The following is a 6,525-nucleotide window of genomic DNA, read 5'->3' as shown; positions in this document are numbered from 1 at the left end:
CCGCATAGGCTGGAAACACACATTGATTCCTTCCCGCTTCGCATCAAATGGTGTCATACTCTCGTAGGTACAGTCGTCTGAAAGGCGCACAACCCAGTATATTTCACTGCAATATCTACTCAGTGATGTAGTTGAAAGTGGACTTAGAAGTCAGGGTTAGATTTAAAGCACGACCTTGTGACTCTGCATGAATTTGACTGGTGGAGACCGGTTTGTTCCACTTGTGCTGAACCATAGCAATAAACAGACCATTCATAAAGCATAGAGTGTGTGTTCATTGTGGCAGCATATTTTGCTTAGAATCTTTTAAATTATGCCACAAAGAATTTGGGCATAAATCCCCTTCAAACCCTTGTACTGTCTCAGGGGTGGCCAAAAATGCTGTGTGGGTGGATTTCAAGAGCCTTTCTATTCTACCACATTTATGATTTTATCCACTACCAGTGAAAACCTACCTACAAAATTTCACCACATGCCAGTCCTATCCACACTCTCACAAGAACCAACATGAGGAAGCTCTTCCATTTTCTAAATCCACTCTGGAGTCATCACTGGGGTTTCGGATTGTATTCTCCCAGTTCGTATCCTAGCACGACACATAAGAAGATATTAAATTATTTTTTAATTTTATTTTAATCGTTCATGCTGTTATAGTTGTTACCACTTTTAAGCTATTGAATTCTTAACATTTTCTTTTTATAAAGTTACCAATTCTGGCAATATGATAGGACTTTTGAAACAATCTGTTGTCTTCAGCTGTGTAAGAGGTCAAGGAAAAGGACCATTAATTGACCAATGAACGTAACATAAAATAATAAGGGGGGAGCTCTGTTATTTATTGTACTTACCCTGTGCCAGCACTACCTGATCTCACAGATTTACCTCATTTAACTCCTCAAAGTGGTCTGTGAGGTGACGGCAGCACTACCTCCGAGTTACCTACGAGAAAACCGAAGCACAGCAGGTCTATGGGGCCTGCTATTGTGGAATGGAACCCGGCCGTCCGCCTACACACTCTGACCTCAGAACTCGTGGTCTCAACCACTATGCTCCTGTGACCATCAGAGGAGTGTTTTTCAATGAAAATTTAAACTGCTAAGGCATAGAGATTCTGCATTTGAAAATGGTGAAGACTGAGAAGTTTACGTGATTCTTTGTTTAAGGCTGGGCATAGGGTCCAAGCAGATGAAACCAAATGCACTGGTCATGGCTTCCTGCGGGCAGCACCAGGTGGGCCTGCTTAGTCAGGTATGTCGGGAACGGCGGCGGCAGAGGGCAGCTGTCGATGTCAGATGCGAGGGGGCCGTGTCCACATTCAGTGAAATGAGATATGCCTGTTCTCAGGGACTCCCCTGGCTTCATTCCTTCTTATCCCCAGGGGGCTGCTCTGCAGACTTCCTCCTTATCTTTCAAAGTTTTAGAAACACACAGTATTGATTGTCGCCTGTCAGGGACTGTTTTTCCAGCTTGAATCCGGTAACCAAAGCATCTGCTGTTTGATTTCCTGGTCTCCCCACCACCATCAGGCGTTTCAGCTGAAAAGAACATAAAGCAACATCAAACCTTCATTCCACTCTTCTTGGCTCATAGGACCTCAGTTGCATTTAGAGTTCCATTCCTCGAGAAAGATTCCTCTGTTTGGTATTCATCCGGCACAAGGTGGTGACATTAGAGCTAAACTTTAGACGTTGAAGGGTGACTATGAACCGTTTTGTTAAATAGGGAGGATAGGGAACAGCCTGCGTGGAGGTATCGAATGAAGGTAGGTGTGCTTGGTGAAAAAGCAGGACTAATGTGGCCAGAAAATGTATCCGCAGAGCAAGCAACAGGGAAATAAGCTGCAAAGCTCGGCTGAAGCTAGATTTGGTAGAACTTTAAATGCCCTCCTTTGACTCACAGACTTACCTTTAGGCAGTAGGGGGCCAATGAAAGCTTTTGAACGAAGTGCCTTAGGATATGCATTTTACTGGAGCAGTAAAGGTCAAACCAATGTCTTTAGCAAAATGAAAATGTGTTCTTCTCCTACATAAAGGCCTGAGCATAAGCAATGCATTGCTGCCAGGGTGGCAGCGTGTTGCCCTGCCCTCTTGGATGGGTAGCCTAAAGCGGTTGATCCACCCCCACCATCGCATCAGCAGCCAGTCAGCAAGGCAGGAAGAAAGAGGCAGAAGAGGATGCATTTCTTTCCTTTCAAGTCCATAAACCAAAGTTTACACCCATCAATTCTTTGTATATCCCCAGAACTAAAATTGCCACAGTGTTCTCAGCTAAACAGCAATCTCTACCTTACAAAAGAAGGAAATGACCACAACTGTGTTTGAGAAACATTCTTTTGCAAAGTGAGTAGAGCACATGAAGGGAAGGAGGCACTCAGGGAAATACGAAGCAGCCTGATGTCAGCTGATGGGCTGACTGGAAGCTACACAGTACAAAGACTCAACGCTCGGCATATCCAGTATTGAGGCAAGTACCACCAAAAGCACGGCTTCTGTCTACCTTATCAAATCACTGCACTGATCAACAACCTGAGAACAGCCACTTCGGTCTATTCATTTTTGTGATCCATACTAACTTAGGCTGTCTTGTGCTCACCATGAACCCGGAGGCTGCCCCCTTCGCTCAGTAGCACAAGGCCCTCCTGAGCCCGGAGCTGTACCTGGGGCTCAGGCTTGATGAGTGCGTTGGGCAAAGGTTGTAATTGGGAGGAGGATCTTTATGTGTCATCGCCCTGGGGGAACTTCGCTCTACACAGTCATTGTAGCCCAACTGTTAACAACATTTTTATTTTTCAGACTGGCTGATACAACACACTGTGAATTATGAACTCATAAAGCCATTTGTTCATGTTCTTCAGTGTACAGAGGGGAAAGCAGAAACTTTGTCCAGCTGTCTAATGATTCCCGGGATCTGAATTAAACACATGCATTCATGTTTCATTGCTAATATTATTTGGCTACAAGTCAACAGTTTTTTCCCCTTCTATATGTGCATGAAAATAAGAATTTAGAGTATAACTATGTTAAAAGTGTTAAATACTTTCACATAACTTCTCAAATTCTTACTGTATATTTTTATAACCAATGTCCTTACACTCACAATTAAGTGAGTTATTTTGTCGCTGTAAGCAGAGATTAATCTCATTTAAACATCCAGTGGTACTACATATATTGGAAAGCTGGCTCTGAGAGAGAGAGAGGACTTCTACCTAGGACAGAGGTTAAACTCTCTCATCCCTTGTGCAAACAGGTCCTGCTGTCACTCTAAGGCAACAGCTGGGCTAGTTTGGCTCAAAGGATTTTCCTATCTCTGATCTTCTCTTGACACCATTCCTATCCCCAGTATTTTCATCCAGAGTCATCCTACTCATCCTTAAAGGCCTACCTCAAAAGTCACTGTCTTACTTAGCTCATGCTGCTTTAACAAATATACTACTGACTGGTGCCTTAACAATAAGCATTTATTTCTCACAGTTCTGGAGGCTGAGAGGCCCAATATGAAGGTGCTGGCCAACCCTGGTGCCTGGTGAGAACTCTCTTCCTCACCAGACCTTGCAGATAAATGTCTGTCATTTTATCCTCACATGGCAGGAGCAGAAAAAGAGGCAAACTCCCTTAGTCACTTCTCATAACATCACAATCTCATTTATAAGGGCTCTGCTCTCATGACCTAAAGGCCCCACCTTCTAATACGATCACCTTAGAAATTATGATTTCAACATATGAATTATGAGGGAATACAAATATTCAGTGTATAACAATCACTTTATCTTTATCTCAGGCAAACCGAAGATACCGGGGGATTGGATAAAGTGTAGCCTCATAGTTCCTTGAATTCCTCCCATGGACCATGTTCTTTACTTCACTAAAGATAGATAGTTTATCTTAAGACCTTGTCACCAACAAAATATATTAATTCATTGATGTTTTAAACTCTAAGATTCCACTGTCTCACCATAATCTCCCATGTGTCAGGATCTCTCACTTTCTTGTTCTCATATAATTACTCATTGTTCTCATTCAGACTTCCATTCCCAGTCCTGAGAGGGTTCATCCTCAGTAATCTAGACCCTATTTCACCTGCATCCTTGACTCCCCGAGCACGATTTATTGAGTGCCTGCAATAGAGTAGGTAGGAATAGTATTTATTGTGTTGCTTCCAGCACAATGATCCTGCAAATTTCTAACCTTTGATCAATCCGGAAAGTTGCCTCTTTAAGACCTACATTTGGATTGATATCACCATAGGGGAAAATCACAATGCTGTCATGACAAATTCCTCATTTCCAAATCTTTATGGTCTCGTGGAATTTTGTTCAGTGATCTTTTTGCCACTCCTTGGCCAGCTCTCTTGCCTATTCCCCACTGTGGTGGTCTAAATTTAAACTATTATCAATTTCCTGTCCCTCAGCCCCATCAAGAGCTCCATCAAGAATCCTTCATTCAAAACAGAAGAAACTGGAGTTTTTAGGGTCCCCTGTCACCCTCACCCAGCTCCATGTCCATCTGAGCTCCATCATTAAGGCCTCACTCCCCTTCATGCTCAGCAGCAAACCAGCCTCTATTCCTCTGTTCAAAATCTGTAGACAACATGGCCACCTACCTTTCTCCCGGTCCCTCCACTGCTACTTTTCTCTATAATTTCTCTATCCCCATCTTAAACTTCTTGGTTATGCAGTGAAATGACCCAAGTTTCAACACAAAATCTACATTTATTAATTCTGTAACATCAGAAAAAAATTCTTATTATATCTGTGATTAGATAGCCCTATACGTTAACTGGAAATAACAACAACAGCCCGTTCATTAAAAGTTTTTGTGAGGATAACATGCAGTAGCTGATGTAAATGTGCTTATCAGCCTTTGGACAAGTTAGCAAACACCAACACCCCACTTTCCAGTTACCATTACTGCATAATGAACCACCTCAAACCTAGCACTGTAAACTAATAATCATTGCATTATGATTGTCTATCTGGTAGATAAGTAATGTGAATAAAACACCGGAAATGAGGGCTATCTCTGCTTCATGATATAGAGGTCGTAGTTTATGAGGCAGAAATAGTTGGGGTGCTTCGAAAAGTTCAGGCTGGAGAATTTCCTTCCAAAATGGCTTCCTCATTTACACACTGGGGCCTTGGCTGGAATGGCAAGGAGACTGGGCTTAGCTAGAGCTGTGGGCTGGACGGCATACACATGGCCTGTCCAGCGTGGAGGCCTCTTCAGCCTAGCCGGCCTTCTCACACCATGGTCAGTGTTCCAGCAGCACAAGGCATAAGCTGAATGGCATTTTTTTCTTTAAAAAATTTTTATTGTATTTTTTATTTAATTATTTTTCAACTACAGTATTCTGTCTTTGACCTAGGGTCAAAAGTCATATATCATCAGTTTTGACAAATCTATTGCTTAAAGCAGTTATAACTCCAGATTCTGGTGGATAGAATATTTCAAGTTGTAGTCAAAGTTATAAAACTGTTTCACCCACCAGTTACTAAAAAATATTCTGAGAATTCTTGTACATTTTAAGCTCTAACTCCAACCCTATGAGGTAGACATGGTTATATCTATTATATGGATGAATAAATAGAGGCTCAACAAGGAAAAGGAACTCCTCAAAGACTGAACAACTAGCTAGTGACTAAACCTGGATTTTAAGACCTTTTCCATAAATAGTATTTGAAAAACTTTGAACCTTCTTCTCTAGAGTTTTTTTCTCTCTCTACTGAATCTCCTAAAATCTTTTTTTTATTTGTTATGCCCTACCTGTTACTGTGTGTGTACATTGTTATATATGTGTGAGAAAGAGATACAGAGAGAGAACTTTACTAACTCTTTGAAAGATTACTTATACTCATGCCTATTTCTCTGTTTTTAAACTGATTTCTAAATTATTGTTAAGCTGACATCTGTCTAACACTCTTCTATGATAATTCCTCTATCGATGACTATCAATGATCATCAAATTCAGCCAGTAAATATTTAACAGGTTTAATTCTTTACTAAACTTTGTAGGTACTTTTTTCCTTTGCTAAATGATGACGACTGTACAGATTTCTCATTCGTCAATTAAACAAGTATTTATTGACTGCCTACTCCTTACTGGGCAATGTTTGGGGTGACAGAGAGGGCAGCGATCAAGAAACAAATGCTCCTGCTCTTGCTGAGCTTCATTCTAGTGGCACTCTATCACATTACTTTTGACGCATATTGTTGTTATTGGTTTTTATGTTGTCTTGAAAATCTGTCTACATTAGTTCTCCAGAAAAACAGGACCAACAGAATGTGTGTGTTTGTATAACCTCCACCTAACAAGATAAAAGTATCCTGAGGAGAACTGAAGATGCACTAAATCTTCCCCCAGAAGAGGATGTGAGGTCTTTTGGAAAGATTTATTCTTCTCATTTATATTTTGTGACTTAAATACTATGGCAAAAAGTTAATAATACTTAAATACTATGAGGTAAAGTGAATACATATTATGTTACATGATAAGGAGAAAGGAAAGAAAACTACTCACTTAATGTTTGTA

This window comes from Artibeus jamaicensis, unplaced genomic scaffold, assembly GCF_021234435.1.
Source record: "Artibeus jamaicensis isolate MK-2021 breed Jamaican fruit bat unplaced genomic scaffold, CSHL_Jam_final contig_373, whole genome shotgun sequence".
NCBI classification, from domain to species: Eukaryota; Metazoa; Chordata; class Mammalia; order Chiroptera; family Phyllostomidae; genus Artibeus; species Artibeus jamaicensis.
Note: the sequence above shows the minus strand (reverse complement) of the source record.